We start from the raw sequence: 20954 nt of genomic DNA, 5'->3' as shown, positions 1-20954 counted from the left end.
AGCTCTAGCACCTGAAGGTTTATGTAGGCCAACAAGTCAAGAGACGCATTGCTTCATCTCTCGAACATTAATTCTGGGTGCGGCCATATTATGAGCCACGGATGCCCAAGCGATGTATGGTCATTGAGGCTATGCCTTTTTAGCTGGCTCGCATAGACAAAGAGGCAGTCGCCAACGCAGCTGTTTATCCGCTGGTTTTTTTAGTGCATGGGATATAGTCAAAAAGATGGTACAACAACTCTTCTGTGCTCGTGATAGAGAATCTTTTCACCACTACGCAAAAATTTCGATGCGACAGTTCAACTTCTGAGCCTGGCCAAGGATGAGTCTTATCTCCCTCATATATTTGCAAGGACGGGATGATATTTATGGGCTGATTAGAAAATGTACTCTGATAGAACACCTTCCCAAGGACTTGCTTGAGAACTCTGAGGCATTCGGAATCCTGAGTAGTTGATCTGAGAACCCAGTGAACCCGGTTAGATGCTTCACCCTAATCAGGAACCCGAGTCTTACTCGATGACATGGTTGGACAAAAAGCTTATCTTTGTTGTCCATGTACTTGATCCGTGGAAGCCTCTTTTTACGTACTGATGGGGAGCTTAATGATGAATAATGGATAATTACCATATCCGGGCACCCCAGGGTTTCCTGCAATTCTCGGGGCATATCTCTATCGCTAAGAAGAGGATCCCTAGATGAAAGAAAACTACTCGTAAGTACCCAGGGTATCCCATAAATAAGAAGATTTATCTCCAAGAATAGGAAGAAAAACTCCAGAGGATGTACAGCACACACATATATATCCAAGCCTGGGGCCCTGCGGAGAAGAAGAGACAATAGCCATTAGAAGTCGAAGAAGTCACTGAAACTTTTTGACAAGCTAAAAGACACCTGAAGCCAAGCAAGGAAGTTATCAACTAGATTTAAATCCATCTAGGCTAGACACATACTACCTTGTAACGGGCTCAGATCAATACAAGACAAACAAGATGTAGAGTTATTATTCTCAAGGAGGCACGAATCTATATAAAAACCCACGTGTGTTCTCCTGTGGTTCATCTACTCGAAGCATCTCCTACCTCTTGAACAAGTTCGTCAGATCGGTGGTTCACAAATCATCAACAATTGGCATAAGAAATTTGTTCTCAATTGTTAATGAGTTTAGCTCTCTATAATCTACACATAGCCTCTAAGATCCATCTTTTTTCTACCCATAACAGCAGGTGATGAGTAAGGACTAATGCTAGGTCTTATCACCTTTGACTCCAGCAGAGTACTTTGATTAACTCTTCCATGGCTCCTCTCTTATAGTGAGGTACCATATATGGTTTGAGGTTGGGTGGTTCTGCTCCATTCTTGAGATGTATAACATGATCACATTCCCTTAGGTTCTTGAAACACATCATCAAAACTCTTAATTACATCCTTCAGGAATTCAGGGATCAGTACCTTTTTCTCCACTACCTGACCTTGAATAGTATTTATCCTGATCACACAGTCCATCACCTCAATTCTAAGTATTTTCTCTAGTTTAATAGTAGTCACTATTCATTTGCTATTTGGGAGAGTATGATCAGTGAACATTATCTCCTTTCCTTGTTTGGTGATGGAAAATACCCTCTTTCGTAGGTCCAAACCCACAGGGCTATGATCATATAGCCAATCGGCCCCCAAGATGATATCATAACCCTTGAGGATCAACAATTTGAAAGTATTGTTGAACCAAGTTCCTTGGATATTGTACTTCACATCTTCAACAATAGTATCCATCAGAAGTTCTCCATCATATGCTACAGTACTGTTCTATTGTCAACCTACCTGAGTGAGCAATTACTTTTGACAACAAACTCATAACTCATGAAGGTGTCAGTACTCCCACTATCCACCAGGGCTACAACCTTGACACCATTTGCATAAGTGATCATGGAAAATGTAGGGTGACTAGAAGTGCCTCTCACTGCATGAGTTGAGATCATCCTGAGTTGATCCTGTTATTCCTGTTAAGGGTGAGGAACACTGCCTTGCACTTCTGTAGGACTGTTGGGAGCTATTACAAATGTCTGCTGGGTAGCTTGATCTCCATCCTCCTCCTCTTCTTCTTCTCCTGATTTTTCCAGCAAAAGTGCATATAGCCTCTTCTTAACCTTACAATTGTGTTGGGGAGTCCAGGATTCTTAGCAGAACCAGCATGCATTCTTGTCCCTTTCCATCCTGTTAGGTCTTGCAGTGGAGGATCCTTCCTTGTGAGAAATCCCTTTGTTGGTGTTTATGTTGGTCAGACCAAGCTTAGCAGTAATCACATGCTTCCTACAGTGATTGGACATCTCCAAATTCTTAGCATACCAATATGCCTTCAGTAAATTGTTGGGTTGATGACAGGTCACTTGATGTAGTATATGTGTCTTGAGACCTCCTATGAAGCATATTAGAAAGAAAGGTTCCTGGATATATGGGTGTTCTCTTCTCAAAAGGGCCATGCATTCCTCCAATTTGTCAATGTATTGTAGCACTGTCCCATATTGTTGCAAATTCATGAATTTGGAGACTGCCTCATGGATTCCAAGGAGCGATAACCTGTCCTGCAACATCCTACTCAATTGATCCCAGGTGATCATATACCAGGGTACTCCTAATCCAACAAAACAATTTTCAGCCTTTTCAGTGAAATGAGCTGTGGCAAGGTTTACCCATTGATTGTAGGGTGTTCCAGTGATGTCAAAAAAACGCTCACATTGCCTGATCCAGGTACTAGGATTCTCTCCCCCAAATAGAGGTATCTCTAGCCTAGGTTCCTTAATCACAGCTTCAACATAGTTGGGTATCATGTTCTGATAGTGTTCACCCTGTGATCTGGGAAGCCCCACAATCTGCACCCCGGGCTGAGGTAAATCTCTATTCACAAACCCCTGACCCCTTGCTAATCCAATCCCAAGCCTATAAGGATTATACCTAGGTAAACAAGTATGTCTTGGTTCCTTCAATGGAGCTACAGTGGGAAGGGCAGATGCACTATACACATGCAGATCAGATGAGCAAGGTAGTTGAACAATTCAACCTAGCTGACCACCGGATAATTCCCCAATCCCATGACCTACAGTTACAGAAACCATCAAACCACTACTGAAAACTGAAAGTGGGAGGATTGTTACCATCAACTGGGATTACCACCGGTGGGCTTTTTCTTGGCGCACCAGTCCTAACATGTCTCTGCTTGTCGATCTGGGGGTCTGGGTATACCACTCAGCAGCAGCCTTTTGATCTCAGCGATCTCAAACTTCAGATCCTTCAGGTCGGCCAGATCCTTCTTCATCTCCTCAATCTCCACTCGCAGAGCTTCTTCTCCAGATGAACTCATCTCCACTTGGATGTTTTGTTGCCTTCTCTTAACCATACACCACCCCCAGGCAGCTCGGATTCCTCCTCACCTTTAGACTCAGGGTTCTTGTCTACCGCCGCCTGAGATTGGAGATCGGTCGAGGAATTTTGCACCCGAACAAGTCGAGCAACCCAAACCTGAATCCAATCTCCCACCATCACCACCGCAGTCAGATCCAACCTCTGCTCCCAGAATTTTACACGTGAACAATCGCTTCGCAACTCTCGCCTCGATTGGATCCTCTACTGAGCCTTCCGTCGAGGAATGATCGACTCTGATACCCGTTGACAGGTCTAGAATATTCAAAGAAGAAAATCGACAACGAATCGAGATCAGACAGAGCTCAATTCACCGAGATTCGAGGAAGAACAGCACATGATCCTAGATACTTCTAAGCTAAGCTATTGGTAGATAACTGGTTTTGCATTAATTTCCAACAATTCCAACCGAGTCTGTTAAATGGTTACAGCTCGAGCTGCCCTAAGGCGTGAACGACAATAGGAAGACATAAACACACAGGTAGAAACAATATCTCAACAGAGAAAACAGAAAATAAAAGGCGCCGTTCGATCTAATTAGCCTCTAGCTAGGCCGTCTGATAAACCCGCCTTGACTTAAATCCTCTGCCGCCCTCCAATAGAAATTTCCGGTCCTGACACTGGCCCCGTCTGCAGCGCCATGACAACTGCTTTACTTGTTATGTCGTGCGAACTGGAATTGTTTTCATTTTTCAGTTCTTCACGACAAATGTTGCAATTGGCTAATATCTGCTCTGTTCAATGTTTGAATGGCACGCCAGTGAATCTGTTTGTTAATCATCTTTTTTCTTGCGCAGGCGTTGTCGGCCGGACTCCATTCTATTACCTGGAAGAGTATCGTGTAGCCTGCATTGCAGTCCTGAAAATTTGATGCAGTAATTTATTTTTGTCGAGAACACACGACAAGGTAGATCGTGTGCCGGTGGCTACAGAAGCAGCTTTTCTTTGTGTCTTGGAGATGCTAGCATGCCTTTTGTTCTCTTTTATTTAGCAGCTAGGTTTACCAGTCGAATGTTTGATCTCTGTAATCTTTGTTGAGGCCATGTCGTGTACCACGTGATGGAAATTATTTTTTCAGATATCTGTACATATCAAATTGAGGTATATTGGAGGAAAGTAAACGCAAGGAATTAGTTGTTCCTTTTCTCTTTATTTCCCAATATGCTCCACATATTCTACCTGATGCTTCCTTGTACATGTGCAAGGGATGTGCTTAAGTGCACAGCACTTCACGCAAGCGGTACATCACTGGAATTTGTCGATTGGATGAATTTGCGGTTCATTTCTGACGCCTGCAAACCTCTTTAGTATATGATGAATGCATGAGATAAACTTGAGCATTTCCGGAACATGTTAATTGTTGGATGTAAGAATCAAGTTGCCAAGGGATGCAAATGCATAGTTGATAATGCTGATCACACTTTTTTTTTTTTTGCACGCTCCAAAATCTTACCATTTTCCAATCTGAAAGCCTAACCCATTTTCCAAGATAACTGTTAAAATCACTGAATGACTCCTGCATAGTATGTGTTTCAAGAGAAAGCAATTGTTTCATAATAAATCCATGGATCAATCCAAGTGGCAACTATTAGCCTATTAGCAGTAACAGCCCAGGTCTTGTAATCTTCCCTAGGCATAAGTGAAACAAGGGAGGTTACAGGCCATGAAACAAACAGAGGTAGATCGCAGTGCATGAAACAAAGATGGTTCCAATATCAAATGTTAATCAATGATGCTTTAGGATATAAAATAATTAGTTTTCTAGATGGTAATACTGGTTATAATCAAATTTTTATGGCTGAGGAAGATATATCTAAAACGGCTTTTTGTTGTCCTGATTTTGTTGGTTTATTTGAGTGGGTGGTTATGACATTTTGGTTAAAAAATACCGGTGCTACTTATCAAAAAGCTATGAATTTAATTTTTCATGATTTGCTTGATGTCATATTAGAAGTATATAGATGACATAGTTGTTAAATCATATGGTAATAATTCTCATTTAGCCGATTTACATTTAGCCTTTGAAAGAATGAGTCGATATGGTCTGAAAATGAATCTATTCAAATATACTTTTGATGTGTCGGCTGGAAAGTTCTTAGGCTTTATTATACATGAGAAAGGTATAGAGATAGATCTTAATAAAATAGAAGCTATACAAAAGGTTCAGGCGCCTACTTGTAAAAGGGATATGTAGAAATTTCTAGGCAATGTGAATTCCTTGAGAAGATTTATATCAAACTTGCCCGAGAAAATCAGTGCTTTTTCACCTATACTTCAGTTGAAAAATGAGACCGAATTTACTTGGGGGGCAGATCAGTAGCGTGCATTTGATAAGATTAAGAAATATTTGTCTACTCCTCCGGTGCTTCGGGCGTCTAAAGTTGGATTACCTTTCCGGCTATATATTGTTGCGGGAGATAATGTGATTGGTGCTATTTTGGTACAAGAAGTTGATGGTAAAGAGCATACAATTGCTTATTTGAGCCGATATCTTTTAGAAGCGGAGACAAGGTATATCTTTATTGAAAGATTATGCTTATCACTATATTATACTTGCACAAAGTTAAGGCATTATTTGCTATCTAGTACTTGTGTAGTAGCATGTCAAGCGATGTGATTAAGTATATGTTGCAAAAACCAATTTTGAGCGGTAGAATTGGTAAATGGGCTTATGCGCTTATAGAATATGATTTGGCTTATGAATCTTTGAAATCTATGAAAGGTCAAATTGTAGCTAATTTTATTGTTGACCATCGGATTGATGATAAGCATGATTTAGATGTTAGTTTTATATCTGTTAAACAATGAAAGCTCTATTTTGATGGTTCAGCTTGCGGGGTTAGACAATGTGTTGGTATTGTTTTTGTGTCACCTAAAGGTGCTATTTTTTAAACATTTGTCATCTAGAATATTTTTTAACCAATAATCAAGCTGAATATGAAGCTCTCTTATGAGAATTAGAAATTTTAAGCTCCATGGGTGTGAAGAACATAGAGGCTTTTGGTGATTCGTTGCTAGTTGTGCAACAAGTTTCCGGTAATTATCAATATTTCGACAGATCACTAAATAGTTATCTTGATAAGTGTCTAGACATTGTTGCTGTTTTGGATGATTTTACTATCAATCATGTGTCTAGAGGTAATGATTTAGCACAACAAGCATCCGGTTATCAAGTTGGTAGAGGTAAATTCTTTATGATTGAAAAACTGATGCTTGAAAGTGTTGATCTTTGTAAAGACGAACATGAATTTTTTGGTTCGGTTGTATCTACTTCATTGGGAGATAATGTTGAAGTTGCTGAAATTGAAGATTAGAGAAAGCATCTCATTTACTTGAAAGATCCAAGCAAGAGTGTTGATAGAAAGATTCGGCGGCAAGTTTTTAAATATACATTGTTGAATGATGATTTATATCGCCAAGCTGTGGATGGTGTGCTTCTCAAATGCTTGGATTCTGATGAAGCTAGAATTGCTATAGGAGAAGTGCATGAAGGCATTGTGAGGAACCGTCCAAATAGTATTCTAATTAATCATCAGGAGGATCATTATTCATAATCACAACCTCGACGATTAACCAGAATACCATTCCGGTAGTCCCGGCACGTGTTTTGTGCCCAGGATCGGAACACATGCCTTCCAACTCAAATATCACGACACAGTTTAATAGAGAGCAAATAATTAAACTGGATTACCATTATTAAACATGCAACTGCTTCCACAATTTACAACAAAAGAGGACAACAACAACTAAGCAGCGGAAGAAAAACCTATACAACAAAAGAGTATGGAGCCGTATGCCCTTAGGCTCCATACCAAAAGCGCCGGAGTTCGGAGTAGAAGGTGCTACTCCTGCCCGCTACCCTGATTGGCAGGCACAAAGTAGCCGAACACAGCCTCTTCCTCACCAACCTGCGAACCTGAAAGCAATTTAAGGGCAGCACCCCTTAGTACGAAGGTACTAGCAAGTCTTACACAGTATGAGTATATATATATTCTCAACTCCAAGGATCATGCATTTGAAGCTGTAGCAAGGATTAAGACATGTTTAAGTTCATTAAGCGGTAAGCAACCTAGACTCTAGGTGTAAGCAACTGACTTAACCAACCACCGACTCAAACCCTGCCAACCAACTGATCAGAACAGATATATGAACAACAAGTGTGTAAAAGCAAACCATTCCCACCAAACCACCAACCACATACCGACCAAACCACCCCAATCCAACCATGCCACAACCCACATCGAAACTCTACGACCAAAACATGGTCGCTCGGTGGAGATAAGCGATAGCGATGCTCATGACCGAGAGCGCGGCAGTTCGAACTGATTATACACCCTGCAGGTGGATACTCCTGGACCCACACGACACAGGGACCATACGGCTTGTGCCACCCGCTAAGATGCACATAAGGGGGTACCCGTGATAACCTTTCCCAACAAGGCCCAACCATGTGGATCAACCATAGCTCGGCGCGGCGGTATTAGAACTACTCCCCGAGCAAACTAATACCGTTAAAAGCCCGGACTCAAACCGGACTCACACCGTCTATGACGAGGCCCACATGACCACGTCTGCGAAGGTAATCAGCTCGCCTACCATTATATCAGCATGTGGTGAGTAAGGTAAGTGCTAAAGCCGACTACACCGACGGTCGGTGCTTAACCGGTGCAAGCGGTCTACGGTGTCCGGGTTCCCTCCCCGAACTGCCTGAGGACTCCTCGTGAGCAGATGACACCCCTAACACCGCCCACACCTCGTCTCAACTCACCACTCACCAAACCGACTCATCATCAACACAACCACAAGTGTGAACAAGTAATAAGCCCTAGGCTCGCGACAACGGTGGACGCCGTCGTCGACTTCTACCGGAAAGCCTAAGTACCACTAAGCATAGCGAACTAAAATTAGACCGCGACGACACCACTAGGCTCCAAGGAATAACACATGACACGTGACCGAAATGGGAGAATGCATCGGCATAGGTTCTACCCAACACGATACCCGACACATGCAATGTATACATAAGCGTAGATAACATATTAGATTTTGAATTGACACGGTGCAATATGATAGATGCTTGCCTTGCTGCCCTGGATCAGAAAGGTGGGACGCCTCACGATCGTCCACGGCCTCCGGGATCGACGGATCGGCGTTCACTATAGAGAGCAACGCGTGCAATGTAATGAGCATGTATGAAATGCGACCATATAAGAAAAATATGCTCCACAATACATTACAATATTTTTCCCAGATCACACTATGCAAAATGAGAGTTTTCCCAGTGGTCTCACGACTTTCGAACATGGCATTGACTATTTGTGCTTTAACTAAGCCGAAACACATTTAATCAATAGATAAATTCTCAGAATGTATTTAATGAGTTTCAGCATTTTTAACATGTAGTTCATATTCCTAGGATGCCAATGCAACTGGTCTCATGAAGTTTGGAGTTCGTACGAATTAACTATGAATTTTACAAGCTACTAGCTTCCAGGAAAGCCTGATAACCGCCCTGCGCCACTGCTACAGTGCTCGGGGGTACCGGGGTGATCAGTGCTCGGGGTACCCAGGATGAACCGTGCTCGGGTGCTCGGGGTAAACAGTACCCGGGAGTACACGGGATGAACAGTGCTCGGGTGCTCGGTGAACAGTGCCCGGGAGTGCTCGGTGAACAGTGCCCGGGAGTGCTCGGGGTGAATCGTGCCCGGGTGCGGGGTGAACAGTGCGGGGGTGCTCGGGTGAACAGTACTCGGGGGTGCTCGGGGCAAACAGTACTCGGGTGCTCGGGGTGAACTGTACCCGGGTGCTCGGGTGAACAGCATTCAGGGTGCTCGGCGTTCGTGTGAACAGTATCCGGGTGCTCGGGTGAACAGTACTCGGGCGCTACAGTAAAATCAGCCTCGTGCAGCTTCAGAACAGCAGCCATTACGAAGGAAAAAACTGGGCTAAACTAACCTGGGAGTCTCTCTAAATCAAAAGTAAATATGCCTAGAAGGGTGTATAGGATCTAGACTTTGCTCAACCGCCTAGCAACATGATTCCTAACTCAAATCCACATAAATCCTCATTTGTTCCCAGACTGAAAAACTTTAAGAACTTTGCCACCCTAGTTCCAGATTCAAGGTCTATCCAACCAAAAATGAGCATACTTGCCATGGGAGCCTAGCAGACTCACCCAAGGTCCTTTGCTGAGGTTGGTGACCGCCAGTTGAAGGAGGAAACGACGGAAAGTGGCTCGGAGAAGAGAGGAAAAACTGCTGCTTCCTTGCTTCTCCCAAAGAACACCAAACAAGTTCAGAACCAGCTCAAATTCCTTTGGGGAAACTGAAAACGAATTGGATGGACGAGTAATCCTTGAGCTGGTGGTCACGTGAGTACCACATACGTACCTTGATCTAGCTCCCAGAGGTAGGGATCCAAAGGGGAAAAAGGGAGCCTAAGAGAGAGAGTGAGAGACAGTCAACTCCAACTTGCTTCCTCAAAAAGCCTTATCTGGTGGAGTGGGTGAGTAGTACGTATGGGCAAGCTTTTTAGGGGGAGAGAGAGTGTTGTTGCCCACCTATAGAGAGATATTTTCCACCCAAGTGGGCCCCATTTACCTAGAGGAAAGTCCAGACTTGCTTCTAGCTCTTTTATTTCTCTTAGTTTTTCATTCTCCCACCTCATTGATTCAAAGTGAGGTGCTCCAGTGACCCAAACTGGAACATGAAGCTGAAATTGCATATTTTAGGATTAAAACACACAATTACGGATTTCAGGACGTGACAGGCATGTATGGCATGCATCAATCAGCGCGCAAGATGAAGTGGTTATTGAAGAGAGCTAGTTTTTATTGGCCTACTATGCTTAATGATTGCTTCAGGTATTATAAAGGATGCGAGGTATGTCAAAAGTTTGGTAATATCCAATTAATTCCTACTGCTATGATGTATCCTATTATCAAACCATGGCCGTTCCAAGGTTGGGTTTGGATTTCATCGGCCAAATACATCATCCATCATCTAAAGGTCATCGCTTTATTTTGGTGGCTACTGATTATTTTACTAAGTGGACTGAGGCTGTTCCTCTTAAGAACATGACACATAATGAGGTAATTGATTTTATTTTGTACCATATTGTTCATAGATTCGACATTCCGCAGACTTTGACTACTGATCAAAGTACTCCATTCATGTCACATCACGTACGTGAATTTGCCAAATCATTGAAAATTAAGTTTTTTAATTCATCTCCTTATTATGCTCAGGCCAATGGTCAAGCCGAGTTTAGTAATAAATTTTTGATTAAGCTTATCAAGAAGAAATAGAGGAACATCCTAGGAGATGGTATGAAGTTCTATCAGAGGCTTTGTGGGCACATTGTATATCTAGATATGGTGCCACTAAAGTAACGCTGTATGAACTTGTTTATTAACAAGAAGTCATTTTACCTATTGAAGTAAATCTTAATACTTTGAGATTGGTCGAGTGGAATAACATGTCGGTTGTGGATTAATATGATCTAATGATGGACAGGATTGATAAAGTGACAATGAAAGGCTGAAGGCATTGGGAGAGATCAAGAAAGACAAGTTGAGGGTAGCCAAAGCCTACAACAGGAAGGTAAAAACAAAGTCATTTCAGATTAGAGATCTTGTGTGAAAGACTATTTTACCTGTAGGATCGAAGGACAACAAATTTGGCAAATGGTCTTCGAGTTAGGAAGGTCCATACAAAATTGTAAGTATCGTCCCTGGAAATTCTTATCTGCTAGAAAGTTTGCAAGAAGAGAAACTACCTAAAGCTATTAATGGACGATACTTGAAGAAATTTTATCCTGGTGTATGGCAAGATGCTTAGGATAAATATGGTCGATTATTAGAGTTGGGGATCATCTCCTGCCGTCCCCGTACCCGAAGGCAACTGCAAAGTTAGTTGGAGGTGCTGCGGGACAACCGCTGTGTTGATTGCATCTTCCATAACCGAATTGGCATATGCGAAGACTGATCTGCCTCGACTGTCGGGCGAAGCTCCAGTTCGCGTCCCGCGCCCTTCGCTCGGTGCGAAGACAAGACCAGGCCTTCGCCAGGAGGCGGCGAAGGCAGCTCGTCAAGAGGTCGGGCGGAGAGGTCTTCGATACCCTTCGGTTGAAAACAGCTGGACAGTGGGCCCAATTGTCATGGGCACTGTTGTAATTATGGGATCATGCTTATTTGTACTATATTGCCCCCGGATATTCCGGGAATGTAGCAGGTTAGGGGGTAATATGTGTAAACCGGGTCCGTGATCGCCGGGTACGGGCTATAAATAGAGCCACAGTGTAAACATGAACGGTAACCGAGACTGTTCTACTTTCAGTACACGTCACCGTAAGGAGCCTTCGCTAGTTCCACCCCCAAAGGCCCCTCTTGTCTGGGACTTCGATCCCAACAGTTGGCGTCGACCGTTGGATCGAACCCACGAAGGCATGCCACCGAAAAAGAAAGCGAAGCCACCTGGAGGAGCAGAGGCGCTACTAGAACTCACAGCCACAGTCGGACCTTTGGCCGATAGAACCACTTCGATGGTACCAGAATCAGGAAGTGCCTCAGCCGGGGGGGGGGGGCTTCGGCCGCACAACACCAGAATTGCGAAGTTGACACAGCGCAACAACAAACTGCCGATGGCCGACATGACGACACACTACGGGTGGACGCGGAGCAAATGCCGATCATGGATCCAATAGATCGCATTCGCTTTGATGTTCCGGAAAAAGAAGGCGAAAGAGGGCGAAGCGAAGAATGGGAGGAACTAGGCGACTTCGCTGAGTTGGAACATGATGAAGAAACAAACGAAGAACGAAATGCTAGGCTAGAAGCTGAGGAGTTGGAAAGACAGATTGCGCACAAAAAGCGCATGTTGGATGGCCTAGCAGCAACCCGGAAAGCTACGGAGTACCGCCGGCGGGTGGAAGAAGCAAGAAAAACGTTGGAAAGGATCCAGGAGGAAATCGATATACTCCAAATAGAAGGCATGTCTCGCTGACCGACGCCACCAAGAGATTTCATACGAGCTTCGCAAGAAGTTCGGTGAAGATCTTCCACAGGAGATCCTGAGTCACCCCTGGCAATGGACCTACAAAATCAGCCATGGCCGATAGGATTCAAGATGCCCAGGGTGGTTATGTTCGATGGAGAATCGGATCTGAGGGAATTTGTCATGAGCTTCGAGGCAGCCGTGGAGTCAGCTGGCGGAGATGGTGTAACCTTGGCGAAGGCTTTTGTATTGGGAATCAAGGGAATAGCAAGGTTGTGGTACTCCGCTCTGCCCCCGGGGTCCATATATTCATGGGAACAGCTGCGCACTACCCTATACAGCAACTTCCAAGGAAACCGAGCGGATAACATTACCGCAACCAACCTCTTCGCGCTGAAGCAACAACTAACAGAAACTTTACAAAGCTATATGCGCCGATTCGTACACATACGATGTCAGGCGAAGGGATTGAGCGAAGATACCATCATCGATGCTGCAATACAGGGCATCAGAGGGGGCCTTTTGGCAGGGAAGCTCACTAGAAAAAGACCCACAAGCGTCCAAGAGCTACTAAACAAGATGGAAGAGTACTCAAGATCTAAATTAGATCATTTATGAAGGAAAAACGAGTTTACGGCCTCAAGAGCAAAACATGCACCACATAAGGAGGCAGTTGGTGGCAATCCGAGAGACAGACCTCAACAACCAAGAAAACCCGAAGGTCCGGATTATCCACGCCAAAAAAATCAACCAGATCAACCCCGACCCACCCGAAGCAGTCCAAAGCTCGTACGAAGCCTACAATTCGTCCAATAAAGGGGGCCGGACGGGCAGGGGAAGAGGCCACGGAGGTAGAGGAGGTCGACCTTTGCATGACCCAGTAACCTTTTACTGTGAACTGCAGGGCAGAGGAGTAGGCCACCGGACTAAACATTGTCCACAAGTCATGGCCATGAAAGAAAGTATAGAGAAGCAGTCAGTAGATAACGGACGAGCGGTTCACCACGCAACAAGCTTCGCAAGAGGCGAAGGGTGGCAGAACCACAATCAAAACATGATGTTTCCAAACCAATGGCATCAAGTTCCAGCACCACAATTTGCACCCGCACCTCCAGTCCAATTTGATCAAACCAGGCAATTGAACATTCGGGGTGATCTACCCCCGCCTCCGCCAAGACCAGCAATCGAGGCACCACCAGAAAGTAGCAAATCAGTCAATACCATAAACAATGGGTACAATGTGGTGCTGGCTATCTCAGGGGGGGTCCAACCAGCAAACAGAATCCAAAAGACAGCGAAAAGAATACGTACGAAGGGTTAACCACGTCGGAGTGGGACCAACGTACATCAATTCAAGATGGTCTAACATTCCCATTACATTCTTGCAAGAGGATATGAGGGTATTAGATTACCCGCACACAGATGCCCTAGTCATTACTGCGAACATCTCGGGAAACGAAGTACACAGGATATTGATTGATGGAGGAAGTTCTGCAGACATTATCTTCGCTGATGCCTTTGATAAGATGGGGCTGCGAAGAGATGACTTGAAACAAGCTGGGTCACCGTTGCTGGGCTTCGGCGGAAGAACAATCAACGCCCTGGGGAAATTAACAATCCCAGTGTCATTCGGCGAACAGACAAATTTCCGCACAGAGGAAATTACCTTCGACGTGGTGGACATTAATTACCCATACAATGCGATATTTGGGAGGGGGTTCCTCAATAAATTCGGAGCAATACCGCACCACGCTTATTTGTGCATGAAGATGCCTGGCCCAGAAGGAGTCATAAAAGTGTTGGGAGATCAGCAAGTTGTTAGGCGAATCGAAGTAGGCATAGCCCCAGGGAGAAGAAATGTCCACAATATCAAAGACCCTTCGACGGGGGCCGAAGCAGGGCAAAGCAGGAAAATCATAGAGAAATGCACAAAGGCTGCACCAGAAGGACCTACCAGAATAGTGCTGCTAAATCATGAAGAAGATAAGAAGATTACAATAGGGGCAGAGGCCCCGAAAGAAGATCAGCAAAAACTTGTCATGTTCCTTCGCAGAAACAGCGACGTCTTCGCATGGTCCCCTAGGGACCTACAAGGAGTAAGTTGAAGCATCATTCAACACAAGTTAAATGTGGACCCCAGAGTGAAGCCAAGGAAACAGAAGCTTAGAAAGGCTTCGGGGGAAAGAGAAGAAGCAGCAAAGGTCAAAGTAGAAAAATTGCTTGATGCCGGAGTAATACACGAAGTTATACACTCGGAATGGCTGGCCAACCCAGTATTAGTAAGAAAAAGCAATGGAAAATGGTGAATGTGCATCGATTTCATAGACTTAAACAAAGCTTGCCCAAAAGATGACTTTCCATTGCCTAGAATTGACCAGCTTATAGACTCCGCAGCCGGCTGCGAGATGTTAAGCTTCCTCGATGCCTATGCTGGGTACCATCAAATATGGATGGCAAAGGAAGACGAAGAAAAAACAAGTTTCAGAACCTCCTTCGGAACATACTGTTTCGTAAAAATGCCTTTTGGACTCCGCAATGCTGGAGCAACCTTTACAAGATTGGTACAAGCCACGTTAAAGCTGCAGCTAGGACAAAATGTATTGGCCTATGTTGATGACATAGTAGTAAAAAGTACTAGGAAAAGCCAACACATCGAAGACCTCCGGGAAACATTTGATAATCTGCGAAGAGCAAGTTTAAAACTAAACCCGGAGAAATGCGTCTTCGGAGTGCAATCCGGAAGACTCCTAGGGTTTCTAGTGTCGAAGAGAGGAATCGAAGCGGATCCTCAGAAGATACAAGCTCTTTTGGATATGAAACCGCCACATAACAGAAAGCAAGCCCAACGCTTGACAGGAAGACTAGCAGCATTGAACAGGTTCATTGTGAAGTCCGCCAAGCGAAGTGTACCACTCTTCAAGGTGCTAAGAAGTTCTGAACCTTTCCAATGGGGTGCCGAGCAGCAGGCTTCTTTCGATGAGCTAAAAGTATACTTGACGAAGCTTACAGCATTGACCAGCCCGGATCCGGGCGCAGATTTGCTGTTATACATAGCAGCTTCCCCATCAGCAGTCAGCGATGTTCTCGTGCAGGAAAAAGTCGAAGATACCAGGCTGTTGCATGCACCAGTGTATTATGTATCCGAAGTACTAGCAGGACCGAAGAAGTCATACACATAGTTGGAAAAAGTGGCGTATGCACTTGTAATGGCATCCCGCAAGCTTCGCCACTATTTTACTTCTCACAAGATTACAGTGCCAACTTCCCTACCCCTTCGCGACATGTTCGAAAACAAAGAAGCCATCGGAAGAATAGCGAAGTGGGCAACGGAGATAGCTCCATTCATGATTGTCTTCATGGCACGAACATCGTTAAAATCGCAAGCGCTGGCGGATTTCATGGAAGAATGGACACCTTCATCTGAGGCTTCGGATGACAAAGCAGCAGAACCAATTTGGACCGCGTACTGTGACGGAGCTTGGGGAGCTACAGGAGCAGGAGTCTCGCCAGTAATATTTTCACCGTCGGGGGCGAAACTGCGATACGCCGCCAGGTTGGAGTTCCGATCCACAAACAATACGGCGGAATACGAAGCTGTACTCCTGGCACTTCGCAAGGCGAAGGCTTTGGGAGCTTGAAGAATACTTGTCAAAACAGACTTGAAGGTTGTATCAAGCAAGATTGAAAAAACATTCCAGGCAAAGGAACCAGAGCTGATCAAGTACAGGGCAGCAGTGCGAAGGATGGAAAAATACTTCGTCGGATTCACGGTGAAAAGTGTATCAAGGAATGATAACAACGAAGTAGATGAGCTAGCCAAAGAGGCTTTGCAGAACATACCCATGCCTCCAGATATCTTCTATCAGAAACTAAGTGAACTGGCCTGCGATGACAAGTCCAGCCAAACACGACTGGTCGCATCAGTTGAGAGCGAAGACTGGCGTTTCCCGATAATGGCATATCTGCGGGGTCAAAGGGATATCGAAGATCACGTCGAAGAAAAGCGCATGGCTCAGAGAGTAAGAAATTATAAAGTTATAGGCGAAGATCTGTACAAAGCAGGAGTCTATGCACCATTTTTACGATGCATATCTCAGAAAGAGGGCCAACAACTGTTAAGCGAAATTCACAGCAGATTGTGCGGCTCACATATCGGAACAAGGGCTTTGGTAGGAAAAGCATACAGGCAGGGCTTCTATTGGCCAACGGCTATAAGTGATGCGGACCAACTGGTACGAAGTTGCCAACAGTGCCAATTCTGGGCGAAGGGATCAAACAGACCGACAACGAAGACACAACTCATTCCGCCGATTTGGCCATTACGGCGATGGGGGATCGATATTGTCGGGCAGCTGCCGACATCCCCAGGAAATTTGCGCTATGCCATGGTAGCGGTAGAGTACTTTTCAAAATGGGTAGAAGCAATGCCACTCGTGAGCATAACGTCAAAAAACATACAAAAATTCCTATGGCAGAATATTGTGTGCCGCTTCGGGGTTCCGAGCGAAGTAACCGTGGACAACGGTACCCAGTTCGATAGCACGGGATTTAGAGAATTCTGTAATGGCCTGGGCATAAAATTAATGTTTGCATCAGTTTACCACCCACAATCTAATGGCGCAGTTGAGAAAGCGAATGGCATCATCTTCGCAGGGGTTGCGAAGCGCCTTCAAGGATTGCCAAAAGGAAAATGGGTCGAAGAATTGCCCAAGGTATTATGGTCAGTAAGAACAACGGTTGCAAGACCAACAGGATACACGCCGTTTCGCCTACTGTTTGGCGAAGAGGCCATGACCCCAGAAGAGTGCAAAGCAAAATCATTCAGGGTCGGGAATGAACCAGAACAATGCGATGAATTTTCATCGAAGGATGCCCTCGAAGAAGTAAGATTGCAAGCCGCAAAAAACCTGGCCATTTACCAAAAAGAGACAAGAAAATGGAGAGATAAGAATGTATCCGAAAAGACCTTCGCACCAGGAGATTTGGTGTTACGAAGATTTGGTACAGCAGCATCGTTTGGCAAACTTCAGAGTAAATGGGATGGCCCCTTCATAGTTAAAAGATCTCTGAGACCCGGTTCTTGTCATCTAGCCAATATGGAGGGTGAAGAGCTTCCACACACCTGGAATGCAGAGAACCTTCGCAAGTTCTACACCTGAAGATCGGCAGCAAGAGTCTAAGACTCCAATGTAATTTTTAATTTTTTAATTTTCGTAATAGTTCTTGTAATCGCCATGTAAGGGTACTTCACTCTTTTCCTCACAAGGGGACCCCTTCGCTAGGGGGTGAGGTTTATAACGAGGCAGCAACCCATATGAACAAAGATAGTGGCCCCCAAAAAATATTGTTTGTCTCAAGTAGTACTACTTTTCGTCGAAGTGCGCCACGCTAGGAGATTGGCGCACCAATCGACGATCAGAACAAGGTGCAAAGTGTAGACATGCAAGCGTACACTTACGACCTTCGCGGAATTATAAAAACCGTTAGGGAACTTCACCGAAAGTCAGGGGCTAAGAGTACCTGCCCCCGCAACGAAGGAAAAAACAAACCTTCACTAAAACGAGGTATCGCCGAGCCAAAGAAAAGGCAGCGAACTTCGCCGAAAGTCGGGGGCTAAGAGTACCTGCCCCCGCAACGAAGGAAAAAACAAACCTTCGCTAAAATGAAGTATCGCTGAGCCAAAGAAAAGGCAGCGAACTTCGCCGAAAGTCGGGGGCTAAGAGTACCTACCCCCGCAACGAAGGAAAAAACAAACCTTCGCTAAAACGAAGTATCTCCGAGCCAAAGAAAAGGCAGCGAACTTCACCAAAAGTCGGGGGCTAAGAGTACCTGCCCCCGCAACGAAGGAAAAAACAAGCCTTCGCTAAAATGAAGTATCGCCGAGCCAAAGAAAAGGCAGCGAACTTCGCCAAAAGTCGGGGGCTAAGAGTACCTGCCCCCGCAACGAAGGAAAAAACAAACCTTCGCTGAAATGAAGTATCGTCGAGCCAAAAAAAAGGCAGCGAACTTCGCCGAAAGTCGGGGGCTAAGAGTACCTGCCCCCGCAACGAAGGAAAAAACAAACCTTCGTGAAAACGAAGTATCGCCGAGCCAAAGAAAAGGCAGCGAACTTTGCCAAAAGTCAGGGGCTAAGAGTGCCCGCCCCCGCACCGAAGGAATAAACAAACCTTTGAGAAAAATGCCCCTAAGCCAACCAAGAGGCAGCACACTTCGTCGAGTACAGGGGGCTAGCACTGCCTACCCAAATATCAATGGTCAAACAAGTTGAAGCCAAAAAACTTCAAAAGCTAAGCGTCAGAGACCAATCCACCCAAAATAGGCCGAAGTTACCTGCGAGTAAAAGTCGGGGAGGGTGGGGGGACGGTGCTTCACAAAAGTAACACCGACTAAGAGAAAATTATCATCCCAATAGAATCGCAGGAAACTGCGGTGAAAATCGGGGGATGGTTTTCGTCCACAAAAAAAACATACCGGTAGGGGTGTACGAAAAGAGCAAATCACAACACAAACCCAGTTTATTCCGCATCCAAATCAACCTCTGGATCAACAAAATCCTTATACAAACGACTAAAATAAAATTGATACTCGATGCCTTCGCTGGCATGGAAACGCGACGATGCGGCCGAAGTGGCCCCAACTTGATTACAATACACCGTCGACATAGGAGTTTTGCCATCACTACCACTTCGCCTAGCTACTTGCGAAGAGGGACCACGACGATAACACAATTGGGGTCTGTGTGAAAACGGCTCCTCGTCTTGAGGTTCAATTTTTGGCTCAACGAGCACCGATGTGCCGTCAACGTCCCCTCTCGCCGCACGGTGCAGATTTCGTTCAGCTCGTCGACTAACTATCGTCGAAGGACAAACAGATTTCTAAAACGCATTTGTTCTAGCATTCATATCGTCATACGATCTACACTTCGCGTGCCAATACCGTTCCAAGTCGATATTAGCATGACGTCGGTGAAATGATTCCCAGCAGGACCAGGAAACATAAAAATTATCCCTCATCATAGTCAAAGGCACAGCTTCTTCGGCTACCTGCGCAGTGTCCGAAGCAAGGACCTGCGCAGGGAGCGCAAAAAGGTCAATATCACTTCGACATGAATATATAATGTATTACACAGCCAGTGTATCACATCATTAATTACAAAAACCAAAGCATAAACATGACCCTTCGCGCCAATTTATCCCACCTTCCCAGTATCTTCGGTCGCCATATTAGTCAGTTTCGACGAGGTGTCTTCCCTCGCCTTGGCCTGAAAAATTTCAACAACAATAAATACATTATTGCCACATATAACAACTTTCATAACCTTCAACAAGAGAAAATACAAGTTTGGTATCTGTACCCTTTGACGATTCAATTCGGCCTCTCGAAGAGCTAGCTCGCGGCCATGCTTACACTAATAATTAGTGGTGAATGAACGAGCGGTGCTCTTCGACGACTTGGTAACGGCCGAAGTTGACAGATCCGAAGGATACTGGAAAGAAGGTCGTTGAAGAGCAGTGTGATGGTCGCAACCCGTCATCTCCACAGACTACACGAGGCTCCGGCGGCGACCATGGCGCAGAAATCGCCGTATAGCTGAGCAGCTGGAAGGAGGCTACTGCTGGTCTCGTTGATCCAACCGATAAGCCCACCCAGTCCGACGAGTTCAAGTGATGGAGGAGTCACCGAGGCGCCTATACCTTCAAAGGTATGGCTGATTGCTTCGCAGGCGGCAACCGCCTTCGGCTCAAGCTCCCCAATGACAAGGGCATCATCATTGTAAGCCTTCGCTTCACTTAGTTCATTCTGCAGCCGCTCCACTCTCTCTCTCTCTCTCTCTCTCTCTCTCTCTCTCTCTCTCTCTCTCTCTCTCTCCCCGACGCACACTGTGATTGCAATTCGCAAACTTGCGCTTCGGAAGATTGCAAATTCTGGCGAAGGCAATTCACTTCGCTGTCAGCAATACCCTTCGCTGAGCGCAGGGCTTCGAGCTCGGCTTCAAGCCTCTCCGATCGTAACTCTGCATCCTTCGCCCGCCGCGACAACTCGCGCTTCTAGCTCTCAGCTTTCTCCGCCCGTTTTTGTAGCAGTTCAATTTGGGCCTGAGCGCTTCGGGCACGGGCTTCGGACTTTTCTGCTTGTTTGCGTTGAGCTCGGGAGAGAAGTAAACCCTGAAATTTCAGCTACAAGTTAGTAAAATACAAAGTTTTCTTTCTTTCATTACAAGAAAATATCCGATATACCTTCGCGATGGCCACATAGGAAGCATCAATCAATTCGCTTGAAGACTTCTGACCAAGCGGGATCTCGACCTCAGGAAGAATGAAGGTACCAAAAATCTTCTTCGCATCGCTTACCTCCCCGACACTCGGCTCAAAAGCGGCAGGCTGCAAAGCCTCGGGGGCAAGGGCCTTCGCGTCAAGCAGCCCGCCACGACCCATCAGGCCCTTCCCCTTGCGGCGGGGCGCACTTGGCGTGGAATCTTCGCTCTCGGAAGATGAGCTCGAGGACGAGGAGGGCGACGAGTGCGCAGCCACCTCTACGTCGTCG

The sequence above is a fragment of the Phragmites australis genome, chromosome 5 (genome assembly GCF_958298935.1).
Source record: "Phragmites australis chromosome 5, lpPhrAust1.1, whole genome shotgun sequence".
Classification (NCBI taxonomy): domain Eukaryota; kingdom Viridiplantae; phylum Streptophyta; class Magnoliopsida; order Poales; family Poaceae; genus Phragmites; species Phragmites australis.
This window is presented reverse-complemented; position numbering follows the sequence as displayed.